This window comes from Acanthaster planci, linkage group LG15, assembly GCF_054643075.1.
Source record: "Acanthaster planci isolate LZ-2023a linkage group LG15, COTS_SCS, whole genome shotgun sequence".
Lineage (NCBI taxonomy): Eukaryota > Metazoa > Echinodermata > Asteroidea > Valvatida > Acanthasteridae > Acanthaster > Acanthaster planci.
This window is the reverse complement of record NC_141791.1, coordinates 14,395,270-14,411,836: the sequence shown is the minus strand read 5'-3', so window position 1 is coordinate 14,411,836 and position 16,567 is coordinate 14,395,270. Positions and strand designations below refer to the sequence as shown.

General features: G+C 36.3%; 1 long non-coding RNA gene across 3 annotated transcripts; it reads left to right on the top strand.

Moving 5' to 3' along the window:
* Positions 1-996: 996 nt before the first annotated feature.
* On the top strand, positions 997-16,536 carry LOC147796722 (uncharacterized). 3 transcript variants are annotated; one of them, XR_015427864.1, is made up of 8 exons: positions 997-1,764; positions 2,432-2,497; positions 4,362-4,538; positions 6,001-6,128; positions 7,944-8,014; positions 10,051-10,101; positions 11,285-11,372; positions 11,906-16,536. It is a non-coding gene; the product is annotated as an uncharacterized LOC147796722 (long non-coding RNA). The 3 variants fall into 3 exon arrangements; XR_015427863.1 differs by having other exon boundaries at positions 1,003-1,764; positions 11,285-16,536; XR_015427862.1 differs by having other exon boundaries at positions 1,149-1,764; positions 10,051-16,536.
* Positions 16,537-16,567: the final 31 nt, after the last annotated feature.

Sequence of the window (16,567 nt, the reverse complement as noted above, 5' to 3'; positions counted from 1 at the left end):
TGGTTTTGCACTGTAGGCAAAAACATGAAGTAATAATGGTCGGCATTTTGAAATTAATGAAGCTACAACTGACAGTCAGTTTGAGCGAAATTTGCACATTCCGGAGGAATTGTTGTTGGCAATTGATATTTTCATGTTAGCCACAAGGGCAAGAAGTTGAACATCAGTTACAACACCACATTAAGACATTTTTTAAACACCACCATTTGTCAGCGACATTAACCTGCCGTAAATAACTAAACGTGTATTAGAAAAAAACACAGCTTTTAACATCACACCTGATGCACCGGGCAGCGATATTAAACTCCTTTTTCTTACAAAAAGAAGTTTTTGAAGCTGTTTTTGAAGGCCTACCACGTCACCCTGTACAAAATAGAGGAAAGGGATGGATCCGAAAAATTGCGAGGCGAAATGTTAGTTCAGGGAAGTCACGGAGGCTGTTTGCAGCGAGTAAACTGTTCACGAGAGAATCTGGGGATTTTAATTTCGATCAGTGTTGGGAACTCTGGCAGATTCCACTTGACAAATTAAGCTTCGTCACGCTAGGCAAATAAACACAAGTATCTTGTTCCTTCGCTTCGTACAAGCGCTTGTCTTGTCACACCTTGGAAGTTCTCATTTATGTGTATCGTTTTACATGTATTCACCTTCGCTGTTATTAATACAGATCCAAAATATGAGTACAACGATTTGAAGCAGATTAGTTTAAATCAGTTATAGAGGTTTGTGAGGTCTAAGGTGCCCGAGTCCTATGCTCCATCAGAAATGTTTTTTAGTCTTGCTCTTGGCAAGGTAAAAAATCCGAAGTAACTTGGACCGATTGGTCTTTTCGGTAAGATAAGAATTTAAGCTGAATTAAACTCTTGACGTGAAACCAGGTCATTGATGCAGAGCCAGGATGATGACAATAGATAAAAAAAAATTCCGAGGTGTTACAAAATATTCCTAAATAGAACAGTACATGTATGAGCTGGTTTCTTCATGGCCTAATTTTATAATGCAATTTTAATTTTATGTCACTTAAACGAGAAGAGTGTTCCGTTCCTCTGAGGACCCCACTGGCTACGCACAAACCCCATGGTGGCTTGCTAGAGGGCGCCAAACAAAGTGGCGGCAGCATGGGAGGTAGCATGGTCATTTGACCATTTACTGCAGTGGCACAACGCTTGTCGACAGGTGGTACGCGCACGTTAAGAATGCGCATGTAAGTGCAATGCAACCGCAGCTGTGGCGTCTAATTGGATAAGTTCTGCCTGTAGCACTGAAATACATGGTACTCTGTACACGTGTATAACCACAAGTAAATCTCGCAAAATACCGAACAGAAGATGAAAGGCAAATGTACATGACCAGAAATAATTTAAGAAAACAACGGAGACCAAGGAAGCATTCCGGTGCTTGATATACAACAAAGAGCAGAGCATTACAACTCAGATCTCAATTTATAGTTATGTACGGGTTTGCATGAAACTGAATTTTTGACAGTAAGTGATTGAAGCAGGTCTGTCTGAAAATAATTAGGCCTATGTGGTTTGGTTGTACGCACGAAGTTACGAGGCATTCATTGCACAGTGTGATCACTAGAGGGCGCATAACGCGAACGCACGCTTGACATATCGACGACATGCATGATAAGCACTAACGTGCGAACACGTAGGCCTTTGTACCTACGAACAAAGTTCCTCAGTCGTTGGTTTGGTTGCTGAAGTTGTATTTGGACCCAAATCATGCTGTGGGTGGGTTTTCGAAGTGAATTTCGTCGAAGTGAGTATTGTACGCATGTACATGCAGTGTCAAGTTGAATTTATGTTGTTACGTCCCAACTTACTTGCACAAGAACTCCAAGTGACTTGCATGCGACTTCTTTTCCTTTATGTTCTCGTATCGGCGCTGTACTTTTTCGAATGCAGCCCAGGTCAGTTATGTCAAATCGGGGTAGACCTACATTAACATTAAAAACCCCTCTTTCTCAGTCTTTTCCACAAGGGCCGTCAAAACTAATGCATAACAATTAACATCATATTTTGTTACATTTTCTGACCTGTGGTTTTAAGACCATGTGACTTCTTTTAGTGAAGTTTTACTCACCACCCCATGACCTCATTCTCCTGAAGAAATAGACGTAAACACCTTGAGTTGTGCAAGTAGGCTGGTCCCAACTGCCTCTGCTTAACTCGGGACCCTCGTGGTCTGAGTAATTTGAACACTACCATTAGTACAATTTTTACAAAAAGCCTTCGTGCACATTTGGAAATGGTCGGGCGATAGCCTAGGCCTAGGACTAGAGAGTCCATGTACCATTCATAGGCTTTTGCTTCTATTCAATAATTTCACTCAAAATGGCCCCTGCGTTGTCTATACCCAAATCAAAATCCTCAGAATTCACCTCCAAAATGGTCCTGAAACTGTCTAATATATGTACCTACTTCAGCTTGCAGAACTCTAAGTCATCTTTCCATGTGACGTGGACATGTTGGAGTTCAACAACTTTTTATGGGTTAGTAACGCTATGGTAATGACAGGTTTTTGAATGCAGCCCAGTTATCAAATCAAAGAGAGAGGACACAGATCGGGACCAACAAGAGCATTTCCAATTTAAACAGGAAAGTTCTCTTTTCTTCCCATAATTATGTGAGCCCAAGGGCTTTTTATAGTTTGGTAATACTGTGGGTTTTGAAAGTTACATCAAATTGGGGTATTATTACATTTAAAAAATTCCGCTTTCTTAATGGAATCTTCCCCAAAGAGCCAACTGAATTTATGCATTTCCCGTAAATCATTCAGACCTATGGTCGAAAGACCATGCGACTGACTGTTTCTTTGAAAAAAATCAGAGCTTTTACTCAACACTCATTTTCTAGACACAAATGACCCAAGCACATCGCCCATTCCGCTTGCATCACACAGTGCGTGTGTGTTGGGTTGATGGGAGATCACAACCTTGACTCCATGGGCTGCATGCACATTTGCGAAGATTACACAAGGCATAGTGGGAACCAACCATTGATCTCCATGAACCAATATGGTGTGGTAAAATCATACCTATGGGCATGAGGTTTCGGCCAACCATTGAACATCAGTTTAACCGTTTTTTGGAAGCAGGGATAAAATCTTGTTTTCATTGTGCAATCATCCTGTACTACTGTAAACAAACAGGTTTTAAGTCTGATTTCATGTATGAAACCACATACCTGTATCAAAGTGTGGATCCCTTCCTTTCACAGCTTTACAGTGCAGCATGCAGCACACCTGCCAAGACACACACAGGGAGAACAAGATTCCATTCCCCCTGCTTCCCAAAATGGTAGAGCCAATAGAGGTCGGCCATTGACCCGACAAATGTGCACTGCGTGATGCACGCTGCGTGTGCGATCTGTTTGGGTCATTTTTTTTTTTCCGTTAGGAAAATGAGAAGGTGTTGAGTTAAAGCTCAAATTTTTTTCACGAAATAGACAGTCACATAGGTCAGAGGATTTTAAAAAGATATGCACCAGTTTTGATGGTTTGTTAGGGGAAGACTTGATTGAGAAAGTGGAATTTTTACATGTAAATGTGCCCCGATCTGACATAACTCCTCTGCATTCAAAACCCACTACATTATGAATCCATAAGAAGCCATTGGGCTCCAAATCACATGGAGAAGTGACTTGGAGTTCTGCAGCTTATGCACTCACCTCGGGATTCAGTGGAAATCGGATATTCCAATGATGGTGGTAAGATTTACTCACATAATTAGTGGAAGAAAAGATAAATTTCCCATTGAAATCGAAAATGCTCTTGTTGGCAGAGCTGGAAGTTACCATCTCTTTCATGTTGTGATTCAAACTGGATGCTAATGTACCTGGAGATGACATCACAATGCGCTAGCTGAGCTAATGGACCATTCACAATGAGCATGTGGTGTCTGTGTGCACACGCACATATCCACAACTGTTTTCCCGTGCAGAGCAATTTTCACTAGCTGTGACTACATTGAGTTGTAGACTGGTGGATTCATTTTATGTGGTAGTTAGTGCAAATTGTAGAAAGCACACCATAAAAATTTTTGACACATGTATGAATGGATAAAATATTTAAAAAAAACTAGCCATTCAAGACCTGATACTTGGGATGTTTGTAGAATTAGTACAGTCCTGTATTTACCCACCGTGATCTACAGAAGTTACAGACATGGCCTTACGCTTCTTCCACAGATAGTACTTATTCTTAGGTTTTTCTCTAGCTTACATAAATTGTCATCAATGAAAAAAACAAGCCTTGGAGTGAAAGTTGTTATAAATTGCGTGGTATCCAGACGAGGAACTCAAGCTGTCATTTCATATTTTTGGTCATGATATGTTTGGTTCCCTCTTTTATCACAGGCATAAGAGCAACCATCAAGATGAAGTACATGTAGATGGTATTTATGTTTGGTCACATCAAGGAGGTTGTTAAGGGAGTTGTGGAGTTGCTGACATGCAAAAAGTCTACTGCAATCTCGTCTTGATCCGGAGGGGAAGGTCAAATGTCAGGATGAATTCTTCAGAGATTTCTTGATGGTAAGCCACTGTTCAAATTTTTACAAAACCTGTTTTGCTTTGTAGCAGAAACGTTTTAAATTTCCGTTTAGGCCATTAATAGGATAATGCAGATCTATGTGTTTAAAGGTGTAATGGACCAGGTCAAAAATTGCTTTGCACCAGATGCATCACAGGTTTGTTCAGCATAAAGAATTACATGTAATTACACTACCAATATCATTAATTCATTTCAAGACAACCACAGGAAGGGGCTTTATTCTTGCCCCATCCTAACCCCAGTGTCCTTCAACATGCCCCACATTTCTTTCATTGCAAACTTTAGCCCTTATTCTCAGCACTGGTAAGCTACTGTTCAAATTTTTACAAAACCTGTTTTGCTTTGTAGCAGAAGCATTTTAAATTTCCGTTTAGCCCGTCTAGTATTCCAACAGAGTATGCCCAAAATGAAATACGTCTGAGGATATTCAGAAGCACTTGCTATGTCTGTCCTGTTGGTGCAGCATGTGCTTTGTTCGCAAATGACCATGTGTTTTTGAAATACCCAATTGGCTGATTTTCAGAAGCAACGTGTAGATTGCGATAAGCTGCAGGATAATGCAGATCTATGTATTGAAAGGCCATAAGTTGGCATTTGTTCAATGGGGACAAAAGACAAATTAGGAATGGTAACATTTCAAGGGCAGATCCAGAAATTGGAATTATTACCATTAGTTAAAGCCATTTAATCTCTACCTTACACCAAAATACGACCCCTACAGGGCTTATGCTTTTTAGGGGGTCATCCAAGCTTTAGAAGTATTAGGCCCCTATTGTAAACAAACCACCCCTGTCCGCGTCCAGATCCATACCTACGTTCCAAATTGCATTTTGGTGAAGACCAATGTTTGTTTTATACATGTAGTCCGTGGTTGTAAATCACAGGCAAGGTGGCAGATAATTATTTCCAATTGGTCACGATCTCCCTGCTTTTGGATAATGAAGACTAGCATGTCTATCCAGACCATTACCGTTGAGGAGTGTACATGTATTTTGTGCAACTGAAGAGAAGTTACAAGGGTTTCTCTGTCTGAAATGTTGAGACTTAAGTTCTTACAACCACAATCAATGCCTTCGTCCTAAAGGGATATTTCCTCGCCAGTCCTCGGTGTACTAAGAAAGTGTTGGTTTCTAAGTTTACAATCCAACCTTGCATAAGACAACTGGGGAGACAAGGTGGCATAGTGGTTCTTTCCTCGCCTTCCACCTCTGCGGTCCCGAGTTCGGATCCCAGCTCGATCCACATGTGAATCAGGTTTTCAGTCCCTACCTGATTTCGTGATGATTTGCCCAGAATATTCCGCTGGGTTTTCCTCCCACCTCTAACTGCTTGTCATTGTCTCCTCTCTACAGGCTTCCGCAGGCTGGAGAGCTACAGTACTTAAGGTGCTTTTGAGGAATCTAAGAAATGATTAATAATAGTATTTTGTTTATTGTCAAACAGGAGGGCCAACAGAAGATGGATCATTCTGTATTAGACCGCTATCTAAGGTAGCATGATGTCAACACTACCATCTGGTGTCATCAAGAATGGCAAGTTATGAACAGGCAATCTTCATCCTATCCATCAAGGTAAATAAATAAGTCCCGACATGGATCACTAAAATACATGTAACCTAGAATTGTAACTTATAAAATGACAAATGAAATGGATGTTGCCAGAACAGCTGAATCAAGAAGCCATAGTTGTAGTTTGTAATAGGAAACCTTACCCCCTTGCCAAAAGCGGACTCCAAGAATTCCAGCCTTGCTTGGCCATGAAGGCCTCCTGCCAAACCGCAAATTCTCGGTTTGTGGCCCTGTGTGCTCTGCACGCTTGGAATTACACGGTGAAAAGGCTGATTGTTCGGTGGCATGTGGCTTTACTCACCGTTCCACATTCCCGTTGCCTCTTTTCAAAGTGGGGACTATTTTGAAGTTGGTGATTATGATGCAAATTCGGTCTTTTCATTTCTGGGCTACGTGCAAAGACCAATTACGACGAGAATAATAGCTGAAAAGGGGGCTGAGGATCTCAATTTTTACGGCGTGTCTAGGCACCTCCTGGCCTGGAGGGGTTGATGGGATGGTGGTTTGATGCATTGAAATAGCTTTCACATAAGGAGCTGTAACATTTTAATTGCACTGTACTGGTTGCATGGTTCCCCCGATGGGTACCAATTTGTTAGAAGTGGTCTAACAAATTTTGCCAAAATTCTAGTGCCCAAAACACTAGTGAGTGTTTTTTAAAAAGGCCTCAAATGAATTCTATACAAGGTGTCTTAAAAAAAGGAAACTGAGATTAATCTGTTTCTTGAATGTGATAAATTATTTTTGTAAATGGAAAACATAATTCATTGAACTTTCCATTACACCTGACTGAGCACAAAGTGGTGTAATGGACCGTGTAAAAAAGTGCTTTGCACCAGATGCATCGTAGGTTTGTTCAGCGTAAAGAATTACATGTAATTACACTACCAATATCATTAATTCATTTCAAGACAACCACAGGAAGTGGCTTTATTCTTGCCACAACCTAACCCCAGTATCCTTCAACATGCCCCACATTTCTTTCATCGCAAACTTCAGCCCTTGTTCTCGGCACTTTTAAATGGGTATCATGCATTTTGGAGATTCTAGCAAACATTGTGTAATTATATTAAACAAAGAAGCCATCTCTGGACAGTACGAATTTATTTTTTTATTTAGTTCATTTTTTCTTTACCCTGGGGAGACCTATCAGTGTCCAAGCACTGTTTTCCACACGTGCCCAGAAATTACAATCATTAAATATTCATTAATATTAGTTATGAATTACTCGCCAAATAATTAAAAAGTCTGATAGTACACAGCACTAAAAATAAAACACAAAAATATATAACTCACATATATAATTTAAAACAAAAAATGGACAGTGAGAAGTTAGCACAGGAACTAACAAAACATCAAAACAAAATATTTCAAAAACAGCAAGAACAAGGCTTACAAATAAATGCGATAATTGAGATCCTGTTAAATGGCACCCTCATCTATGAATTCAACATCAAAACAGCTATTTGGTGCTACGCCATTTCTGACTTGATCCACCAAACCACTGCATGCTCAGTCATCTGTGATGAAAATCTGGATTTCTTGGTGTCATACAAAAGAGAACGTCATAATGAAACTGATTATGGTTTCCATTTTACCAAAATAATGGAATCAAACAAATTCATCTTGCTTTCCTTTTTTGAGACAACCTGTATAGTATACGTGTCGTACATTTGTGCTAAATGCCCCCTTTAAAATAAACTGATCTTGTATTCCATATCCTCTTTACGATCCTGAACACTGAAACTGATCTATTTCAAAATACATGTATCAAAATTATTTGCTTTTTCCTTCCATGATCTTTGTGGTAACCTACAGTACAATCAGTGAGATGGGCCACCTGACAGTTGAATAGGCTGTGACAACTCTGACTGGTGGTGTTATTGCAGGTAGGAATTTCATTTCTTCATAAACAACACATCTTGTTATGTTGAACTGACTGACAGTGCATTTGGGAAACTGAACACAAGTGGTGCAGAAGCGTTGAGCACCACTCAAATTAGAACGCCAAGAAATTTCCTTTTTTATAGCTCCTTTATTAACCAGTGTTTTTATTCCTGATTTTTTGACAAAATGAAATTAGTTTATGATGATGTTAAAATAAGTTTGACTTTTTTTCTTGCCATCAACCTCCGTCTTGGACAAATTGAAGAATAACCTTACAACTCAGGCTACAAAATAAAGATTATTTACTTTAGGTGACACTAATATGCAATGTATTTCTAGATAATCAAGGTTCGTGATTAACAACTCTAAGTCACATTTCTGTGCTGTCATGTAGTTGTAACATTTTGTTTACCACTGCAGTGTGAAAACATTCCATAGCTTAACCACATGTTATTGGGTGGTTTGAAAAATGCAGTGCACACATACAGTGTACAGGGGAATTTCAAGATTTTCAGTTTTCAAAAACCTTCAAAAATTCATCATTTCAATTAATGGACGTTTACACCCACATGAATTACTGTCTGGTGGCCACTGTAGCCTGACAGATAAAATCTATTGATGCCCGAGTGTTTCAGCCAAGACTGCAGCCTTGTAAAAAGAGCCCATATTGTGCGGTTTATATAACTGTTTTTTTGTTCACGAACCTGGCACAGTGTGCTGCTGACCTCTTTTCAATAGGGGCCAGAATAGGTGCGGGATTAGATTGGTGGAGCGGTTTTGTCCCTGGTGGTAATCCGCTCGCACTAAATGTCCAAAATCGTGGTGTACTGTTTCAAAACAAGGCTGGATTATCTCCACTATTGAGAGTGAAAAAATGTCGGTAATGGCCAGCCGCTCAGTCTTTTGTGCCGAGCACAGTCTTTTGTTACAAGGCCCAGCTCTTTTGTCTCAGTTTTGGGCTCCCGGCTTCGAGTATAAAGCCTATATGCTCAAAAACAGGTCTCCCGGCAGCAAGTGGTTAAATCACTCTGGTTTCACTAAACCCAGTCTCATTAGCTGTGCTATGTGAAGTGAGCCCTCATTTGGTGGCTCAAGAACCAGTATAAACCAGCTAATCCAAAAGAGCCTGAAACAAAACCCTTGATGGTGCACTTTTGGAACTCTTGGATATAAAATGTTTTATAATTTGTAACATTTCTCATTATGTACTTCTGAAAAACTCAACTTGGAAAAAGCCCATTGTAAAAAAACTGGAAAATTACCCAACCTTAAACAGAAATATCCTGCCAAAAACTGACCTATCACTTCTGAAAACTGTACTTGACTTTAGTGGTCTGGAATGCAGATAAAAAGTCACTGAAGTATACTTTATGTTAGTCTTCACCAGATAATATAAATAATAATAATCTGCATTTACCAAAAATTTGGATGTTTAATTTAAAGGATCCAGGAGATGAATTTTTCTTAGAATCACTTTTTGTGAATTTCTGTACTCTTCTTCCATGTATGAAGACTATTTTATATCTTTTTTGAGTTACATGAATTGAACAGTGCACTTTTTCAAACTTTAACAATTGACCAAGCATTTCTGGACAGGTGAGGGCGCTTTTGCTTTGATGTAAATCCAGGAAGACATGGTTCACGTTGCATGTTTTTATGTTGAAATTGTGAACCCCAAATTTGCTATCTTGCAACATTTCTTTGAAAAGGATTTTTGCTGCATTATTGCCATATACTTACACAGCAATAACTTGCCAAAGAAAATGAAATCTGCCGTAGCAGGGGTTGAATAAATCTAGAAATTTTCTCTGCACAGATTGGTGCAACATTGAGATTCAGTGCCTTGGATGGCATCATACATGTAGTTCTGCACATGAATGTGCAAATGTGCATTAGCATAAAAACCAAAAAGCATCAGAATATGGGTAAAAAATGCAAAACAAAAATTTAAAGTAAGGTTAATTGAAACCCAAAGATGCAATTGCACTGGGTTTTAGTAAAATTTATAAAAATATTTCTTTTTCCTGGTTCCTTTAAGGTGTACTGACGTCAGGTCAACTCAATGGAATCTAGAACCCATGGACTGCAGGTAGATCAATCTTTGCATCGTTGTACAATCACATCTTCATGTTAACAGAGGGAATGATAACGTTTATGAACAAGATACAAAATATTACTTAAAGAAGACAAAAGTAAAATTCCCACAAGGGTGTTTCTTGGGGTAGTTCCTGTTACAAATCATTTTCCCAAAAATTATCAAATGTGATAGGACAACCTGGGTGACCTTTTACTTTCAGGCTCTATAACTGTCTGTGGAATGTGTAACCATTTAAATTCTTACACAAACGTTTACATGCAAATGATTTGTAAGTCAGTGCTGTTCCACAGATTTTGTCCAAACCGGGCTCCACTTCTTTTGTATTATTAAAATACTAGCTAACAAACATGTGACATAAGTACCTGTATGCTCTACACGCTGACAATGGCTCATTTATTTCACTCACTGGTCCTTAATTTGAAACTTGACACGTTTCCCTTTGGCACCTGACTCTCTGAAGCAACTATCTAATGCTCAGGTACATGTAGGTGCTACTCCAGATACATGTCAAATGGGCCATGTAATTACTTGTGACCCACTCTGCAAAAAAGGGTAATAAGTCGTGCAATGCCAAAGTATGTTACGGCTTGTTCTATTTGGAGAGGGTAACATTTCCTCAAAAGTGTGATTTTGTGTTTTTTCTTTTAGTTTTACTGCTTTCTATTTGTATTTCCAGAATTTGTGACTACAAACATGGATACTTGATGAATAAAGAAAAAAATTGATCTTTCAGTAGGGAATCCTACATGGCATAGTTTCCAAGCGCTACAATTCAAGAGCTTTTTCTCAAAAAGTGCTTTTATTGAATCTAAAATTGTGGATATGCAAATATCTATATATCCAGAATGCAACGCAGTACAGGAGTCATTCATGTATCAAATTGTAGTTTTTGACGTACAGAATCCAGTCATGTCAAAATCTTATCTGAATCTGGCGACTTATTACCCATTTTTGTAGAGCTGGTCACAATTGTAATTAGTTAAATAGTCATCAATAATGAAGTTTTTAATTGGAATCCGAGATTTTTCAATTTTGTTCTAAACGATGTAATTACAAGAAAACAAACATGCAGCTATTTTGGCTTAGAAATAGTCATTTCAACCAGCTTGTGTCTAATTTTTTTAGAAAGGATGAAAAATGAATATTTTTTAAATACTTGTTTTCCTGTCGGCAGAGCTTACATTCATCTGCAGATTGTCTTGAACCATGGACCAAGACTAACGTACATATCAGCTGAGCTTGCAACTTTGAGCAAAGACTGAGTGCGTACATGTACATGTATTTGGCAGCAGAGCATACAAACGTGAAGCCATAATAGCCTGGGGGTCTTGGCAGGCCAAGAGCCCTGAGAAAATATTTTGGATTCTAGAAAATCTGTGATGCAATCTAAGACAATTTCTGGCCGCATTTGTCAGTTTGTTTAAGCAAAAGATCATTATTCTGAGCTGTGCAACCAAACAGAAGCTGCATTTTGAGCTTGTAATTTTTTTTAGCTCAAGAAGTCCCATATTGGAACATGAGAGTACCCCAAAATGCTTGAGGCCGACAATCAATATCTGGGTGTTGGCAGCCCTGGTATCAGTCCCACCCAAGCCCCACTCATGCTTTCGAATCTCAAAGGTCATTATTGAGTGGTGCCTTCACAATAAGTGAAAGTAACTTCCAAAGAAATTTGTTTATTCCCCTAAAAGCAAGAATTCTTGTAGGCTTCAAAGTTTGTTAAAAACCCCACCTGTACCATGTGCATATTTATTAATTTATTCTCTCACCTTTGTGTTTAATATCTTCTTGGCAGTGATTGATTTGCTGCAAGAATAGTTAACCAGATGAAGTAAATGGTTTCCAAATAAAGAGTTGGCTCTAATGGAGGTGGCCTGGTTGTCCAGTGGCAGCATCAACAGCCATCATTACTAAGTTTCAAAAACCATGCAAAGCCATCACAAGATCACCACAGGATGCTATTCTCAGTAATAATCACAAACCTTTCAAGGAATGCCCCTTCAAGTTCTCACGAATTTCCATGTTCATAATAACCATCCACATGTCTCACATGATTAAAATATGTTTATTTTGCTTTCAAACACGATTTCTGAGTCGTAAAAAGAGGAGTCAAATTTTCGCGCAAATTGAATTATTTTGCAGAATTGTAAAATTTTCACATTTGAATATTTATTGAAATTGTAATCCACATGCCTCATAGATGATCAAAATAGGTTTGTTTTGCTTTTAGAATGCTTTCTGAGTGATTTAAAGAAAAGTCAAATTTTGGCCAAAATTTCATTTTTTGCAAGGCTAATCCCTTGCGGAATTTGTAAAAATTTTCACATTTGAATATTTATTGAAATTGTAATCCACATGCCTCATAGATGATCAAAATAGGTTTGTTTTGCTTTTAGAATGCTTTCTGAGTGATTTAAAGAAAAAGTCAAATTTTGGCCAAAATTTCATTTTTTTGCAAGGCTAACCCCTTGCAGAATTTGTAAAAATTTTCACATTTGAATATTTATGAAAATTGTAATCCACATGCCTCATAGATGATTAAAATACGTTTGTTTTGACTTCAGAATGCTTTCTGACTGATTTAAAGAAAAGTCAAATTTTGGCTAAAATTTCATTTTTTTGCAAGGCTAACCCCTTGCAGAATTTGTAAAAATTTTTACATTTGAATATTTATTGAAATTGTAATCCACATGATTCATAGATGATCAAAATATGTTTGTTTTGCTTTCATAATGCTTTCTGAGTGATTTAAAGAGAAGTCAAATTTTTGCCAAAATTTCATATTTTTGCAAGGCTAACCCCTTGCAGAATTTGTAAAAATTTTCACATTTGAATATTTATGAAAATTGTAATCCACATGTCTCAGAGATGATTAAAATACGTTTGTTTTGACTTCAGAATGCTTTCTGACTGATTTAAAGAAAAGTCAAATTTTGGCCAAAATTTCATTTTTTTGCAAGGCTAATCCCTTGCGGAATTTGTAAAAATTTTCACATTTGAATATTTATTGAAATTGTAATCCACATGCCTCATAGATGATCAAAATAGGTTTGTTTTGCTTTTAGAATGCTTTCTGAGTGATTTAAAGAAAAAGTCAAATTTTGGCCAAAATTTCATTTTTTTGCAAGGCTAACCCCTTGCAGAATTTGTAAAAATTTTCACATTTGAATATTTATGAAAATTGTAATCCACATGCCTCATAGATGATTAAAATACGTTTGTTTTGACTTCAGAATGCTTTCTGACTGATTTAAAGAAAAGTCAAATTTTGGCTAAAATTTCATTTTTTTGCAAGGCTAACCCCTTGCAGAATTTGTAAAAATTTTTACATTTGAATATTTATTGAAATTGTAATCCACATGATTCATAAATGATCAAAATATGTTTGTTTTGCTTTCATAATGCTTTCTGAGTGATTTAAAGAAAAAGTCAAATTTTGGCCAAAATTTCATTTTTTTGCAAGGCTAACCCCTTGCAGAATTTGTAAAAATTTTCACATTTGAATATTTATGAAAATTGTAATCCACATGCCTCATAGATGATTAAAATACGTTTGTTTTGACTTCAGAATGCTTTCTGACTGATTTAAAGAAAAGTCAAATTTTGGCTAAAATTTCATTTTTTTGCAAGGCTAACCCCTTGCAGAATTTGTAAAAATTTTTACATTTGAATATTTATTGAAATTGTAATCCACATGATTCATAGATGATCAAAATATGTTTGTTTTGCTTTCATAATGCTTTCTGAGTGATTTAAAGAGAAGTCAAATTTTTGCCAAAATTTCATATTTTTGCAAGGCTAACCCCTTGCAGAATTTGTAAAAATTTTCACATTTGAATATTGATGAAAATTGTAATCCACATGTCTCAGAGATGATTAAAATACGTTTATTTTGACTTCAGAATGCTTTCTGACTGATTTAAAGAAAAGTCAAATTTTGGCCAAAATTTCATTTTTTTGCAAGGCTAACCCCTTGCAGAATTTGTAAAAATTTTCACATTTAAATATTCATGAAAATTGTAATCCACATGCCTCATAGATGATTAAAATACGTTTGTTTTGACTTCAGAATGCTTTCTGACTGATTTAAAGAGAAGTCAATTTTTGGCCAAAATTTCATTTTTTTGCAAGGCTAACCCCTTGTGGAATTTGTAAAAATTTTCACATTTGAGTATTGATGAAAATTGTAATCCACATGTCTCAGAGATGATTAAAATACGTTTATTTTGACTTCAGAATGCTTTCTGAGTGATTTAAAGAAAAGTCAAATTTTGGCCAAAATTTCATTTTTTTGCAAGGCTAACCCCTTGCAGAATTTGTAAAAATTTTCACATTTGAATATTCATGAAAATTTTAATCCACATGCCACATAGATGATTAAAATATGTTTGTTTTGCTTTCACAATGCTTTCTGAGTGATTTAAAGAAAAGTCAAATTTTGGCCAAAATTTCATTTTTTTGCAAGGCTAACCCCTTGCGGAATTTGTAAAAGTTTTCACATTTGAATATTCATGAAAATTGTAATCCACATGTCTCAGAGATGATTAAAATACGTTTGTTTTGACTTCAGAATGCTTTCTGACTGATTTAAAGAGAAGTCAATTTTTGGCCAAAATTTCATTTTTTTGCAAGGCTAACCCCTTGCGGAATTTGTAAAAATTTTCACATTTGAATATTGATGAAAATTGTAATCCACATGCCTCATAGATGATCAAAATAGGTTTGTTTTGCTTTTAGAATGCTTTCTGAGTGATTCAAAGAAAAGTCAAATTTTGGCCAAAATTTCATTTTTTGCAAGGCTAACCCCTTGCGGAATTTGTAAAAATTTTCACATTTGAGTATTGATGAAAATTGTAATCCACATGTCTCAGAGATGATTAAAATACGTTTATTTTGACTTCAGAATGCTTTCTGAGTGATTTAAAGAAAAGTCAAATTTTGGCCAAAATTTCATTTTTTTGCAAGGCTAACCCCTTGCAGAATTTGTAAAAATTTTCACATTTGAATATTCATGAAAATTGTAATCCACATGCCACATAGATGATTAAAATATGTTTGTTTTGCTTTCACAATGCTTTCTGACTGATTTAAAGAAAAGTCAAATTTTGGCCAAAATTTCATTTTTTTGCAAGGCTAACCCCTTGCGGAATTTGTAAAAAATTTCACATTTGAGTATTGATGAAAATTGTAATCCACATGTCTCAGAGATGATTAAAATACGTTTATTTTGACTTCAGAATGCTTTCTGACTGATTTAAAGAGAAGTCAATTTTTGGCCAAAATTTCATTTTTTTGCAAGGCTAACCCCTTGCGGAATTTGTAAAAATTTTCACATTTGAATATTCATGAAAATTGTAATCCACATGCCTCATAGATGATCAAAATAGGTTTGTTTTGCTTTTAGAATGCTCTCTGAGTGATTCAAAGAAAAGTCAAATTTTGGCCAAAATTTCATTTTTTGCAACCCCTTGCGGAATTTGTAAAAATTTTCACATTTGAGTATTTATTGAAATTGTAATCCACATGATTCATAGATGATCAAGATATGTTTGTTTTGCTTTCACAATGCTTTCTGAGTGATTTAAAGAGAAGTCAAATTTTTGCCAAAATTTCATATTTTTGCAAGGCTAACCCCTTGCAGAATTTGTAAAAATTTTCACATTTGAATATTGATGAAAATTGTAATCCACATGTCTCAGAGATGATTAAAATACGTTTATTTTGACTTCAGAATGCTTTCTGACTGATTCAAAGAAAAGTCAAATTTTGGCCAAAATTTCATTTTTTTGCAAGGCTAACCCCTTGAAGAATTTGTAAAAACTTTCACATTTGAATATTCATGAAAATTGTAATCCACATGCCTCATAGATGATTAAAATACGTTTGTTTTGACTTCAGAATGCTTTCTGACTGATTTAAAGAAAAGTCAAATTTTGTCCAAAATTTCATTTTTTTTGGCAAGGCTAACCCCTTGCGGAATTTGTAAAAATTTTCACATTTGAGTATTGATGAAAATTGTAATCCACATGTCTCAGAGATGATTAAAATACGTTTGTTTTGACTTCAGAATGCTTTCTGACTGATTTAAAGAAAAGTCAAATTTTGGCCAAAATTTCATTTTTTTGCAAGGCTAATCCCTTGCGGAATTTGTAAAAATTTTCACATTTGAATATTTATTGAAATTGTAATCCACATGCCTCATAGATGATCAAAATAAGTTTGTTTTGCTTTTAGAATGCTTTCTGAGTGATTCAAAGAAAAGTCAAATTTTGGCCAAAATTTCATTTTTTGCAAGGCTAACCCCTTGCGGAATTTGTAAAAATTTTCACATTTGAGTATTGATGAAAATTGTAATCCACATGTCTCAGAGATGATTAAAATACGTTTGTTTTGACTTCAGAATACATACCCTGTAGATGATCAAAATAGTTTCTCCTGCTTTCTCACTGATTTCCGA